This window comes from Mirounga leonina, unplaced genomic scaffold, assembly GCF_011800145.1.
Source record: "Mirounga leonina isolate KUSES-001 unplaced genomic scaffold, KU_Mleo_1.0 Mir_199, whole genome shotgun sequence".
Taxonomy (NCBI): Eukaryota; Metazoa; Chordata; class Mammalia; order Carnivora; family Phocidae; genus Mirounga; species Mirounga leonina.
The window spans coordinates 908884-912258 of NW_023270498.1; positions in this window are offsets into that span (position 1 = coordinate 908884).

Below are 3375 nucleotides of genomic sequence, written 5' to 3' on the forward strand. Positions count from 1 at the left end.
TGACTATCAAATCTTTTATTCATTTTTCCTAAATTGGAGACCTTAAGAATAATTTATGAGGTTGGTCAACAAGTCCTGCTTAAGGTGAGATTTAGCTACCATTTATTATTTTTTTCCGTATCAAGGCCATCCTGCCTCTGGAGCATATGGTGTTGGGCGAAAAGTAGGATCAGGGAGCACAAGCTCTGGGTATCGGTACCCCAAGGCCTCCAGGTGAAGGGCCCCCGACAAACAGTAACCTGGGAGGGAAGGTCACCCCCCACCCCCGCACATTTCCTAAGGCTTTAGTGAAGTCAGGGCTTATGGAGAATGCACAGATTACAGAAAAGACACGACTACTTTTTTGAGTAAAATCTGGGAAGAAGTAAGAGACCGTATAGATTTTTCCTAACAGCTGCTGTGTCTACTCGGGGTGACAAAGCCATGATCACCGCAGGCCAGGATGTGTCTGCATGGACAGGAACCTCGGCTCCCCACCCGCAAATGAGGAAATACACTCCATCCACACAGTGGACTATCATCAGAAGGAAGGGAATTCCGGTAGCCGCTTCGACGTGGGTGGGCCTGGAGGGCATGGCGCTCAGAGACAAGCCCGTCACAAGAGGACAGATCCCATATGGTTCCACTTCTGTGAGGCCCCTGCTTTCCAAGCCATAGACACAGAGAGTCGGGCTGAGTGAGGCGAGCCAGCTCCCGGGCTCTGCTGGACTCGGCCACTGCCAGGTCGGCACCCCCGAACCTGACACAGAAACATCTGCTAGGAGGAGGGCCTCACGTGAAGCGTTCCTGTCATGATAAAAGTGAAAGTTGGAAAGATGAGAGAGAAAGATGAAAGCCCTCCAGGCCTAATTCTGAGGCCGGGGTGCTCTGTCCGTCCTGTCGCCCGTGGGGCACCCCCGGGGGTGGGTTAAGGAGCCGGACACTTCCATCCTGCCCCCTGTGGCCAGGCCCTGGGAACCTCCCCCGGCCCAGTTCTGTGATGTCTCAGCGGTGGTGCTGAGGCCCTGAATCCCATCAGGGGTAGGGTGGGGGGGCTGCCAGAGTGTCACAGGAAACACTCTCTAATTACCCAGGTGCGTGCGCCCTGAGATCAAAGAACATTGCCAGGGACGTACCTAGACTCAAATTATCCGTTGCTTATCTGACATAAATGGAGAGTGTCTAAGTTTCGCACCTTTTAAGTTACATCTCCACGATGACTCGGCTCTCCTCGTCAGTGCTTTGAGCTTGCAGAATTCCTTGCATTGCGCCTTCCACTTCCGGGGTCACGCACCTGCTGCAGGGTCACACGCCCCCGCTTTCCTTCCTGTGCCCGTTGACCTTGCACTGACGAGAATACACGCTTTGCTTCAGCACTGGGAGCTGGTCTACTGCACACGTCCTGGCGTCATGCAGGCAGGGGCTGCCCCGGGTTGGGTTTCTGCAGGCGCACACTGCCCCCTTCTATGGAGTAACTCACTTCTCTGTTCTCCAGGACTGCATTGCATCTCCTGTTCAATACATTTTTATTTTTTATTATTTAGGTTTTATTTATTTGAGAGAGCATGAGTGAGAGAGTGCACGAGTTGGGGGGAGGAGGAGGGGGAGGGAGAAGCAGACTCCCCGCTGAGCAGGGAGCCCTATGTGGGGCTCGATCCCAGGACGCTGGGATGATGACCTGAGCCGAAGGCAGACGCTTCACGGACTGAGCCTCCCAGGCGCCCCTCAATGACTTCTTAACATGCTGTTCACGGACACGCACAGAAAGTGAGCACTATGGTCAATTTTCATCCCTTTGCCCTCAGCACTACACTGATGCTCTACTCGTCCCCGTGTGGGAGGGGTATTTAGTGATATCCACGCACAAGGAAAGAATCATCAAAGAGGTGAAATCCATTTCAAACGTAGTCACGGCAAATGCTGTAATGATGATCTGTTTCAAGTCAGAATTTCCTTTTCTGCTCATAATTAATGTTGTTTCTTCACAGAACAGCCTTGACACTTAAAGGAATAAATATTTCTTCCATTATTTCTTTAATGTATTCAGCGAGTTCCTTTAAGCGGTGGAGCGTTTCAATAGCGCTCTGGGCGCTTCTGTCAATTTGTATAATCCCATTGCTAACGGGGATATTGAAAACTGCACTAGAAATAAGTAGGCTTCACTCAGTGAATTATTTATAAAATCAACGTGAATTTTGGGGCTGTTCTTCAAATGGAAGTATGATTTCGGGGCCTCAGATAAAGTGAGCGTGTTTTTGACTGCACCCAGAGAACCCACCATTTCCGAATGTGAGAAGAGGACACGAAATGCCAACAAAGTCACCAAAGTCCTTCCGTTGCTCGGTTGGAAGAGCGCCACTGCATGAGGATGACTTTGACGTCGGCGGGAAGCACCAGATGCCACGGGAGCAGGATCCCACGGAATCCGGGAAGCGTGGCCGCCCATGCATAAACACCTGTTGTTTGCACCTTTATGCAAATTCCCAACCAAATTTGTATTTGTATTGTCTTCACCCAAAGCAGGACAATTTTCCCCATTAGCTCCTAACTCAGTGAGACCATCTGCAAAAATTCACGGTGATGACCCGAGTCACCTCTGGAAGAGCTTTTACTCACAACAGCTTTTTAAGCAAGGCCTTTCCGGGAGAAGAATCATGCACAAGCGAAGGGGAAACATTTCCGTGGCATGTTTGTGTCCGTGGCTGCGGCGTCCACGGTGAGCAGGAGCGATCTGTTGTCCTCTCCATGACGGTACGTGGAGCGTTATGCTTTCATCATTGCGGGAGTCTGTTTTGGCGCCTGAGCACCTCCTTCGAGGCTGGAGTTGGAAGACACTCGGGCCGTGGTGGGCGGGGGCGGTCGTTCGGGTGAGAAGACGGACGGCGACACACAGCGCGGAAGTCAGTTCAACGTCCGCTGCAGGCATTTGGTCTTCATGTGCATTTCTTTTTTTTTTTTTTTTAAAGATTTTATTTATTCATTTATTTGAGACAGAGAGAATGAGATACAGAGAGCATGAGAAGGAGGAGGGTCAGAGGGAGAAGCAGACTCCCCGCTGAGCAGGGAGCCCGATGTGGGACTCGATCCCGGGACTCCAGGATCATGACCTGAGCCGAAGGCAGTCGCTTAACCGACTGAGCCACCCAGGCGCCCCATGTGCATTTCTGTTAAGCAAAATAACCAAAAGTTATTTTATGACTTTTGTTGGTACTCATCAAGGGAATCATCCATGTTTTGACTTAACTGCTGGTCTACGATGGCTTACGTCGGACTCTCCACCATTTGCATATGGGATGGGCCATGTGTCCTGAACAAAGAGCTTCAAAGAACTTTTTTTTCTGCTTAGCAGATGTTCACTGTTCAACAAACTTGTCGTGGTATTTACACTTGCATTCT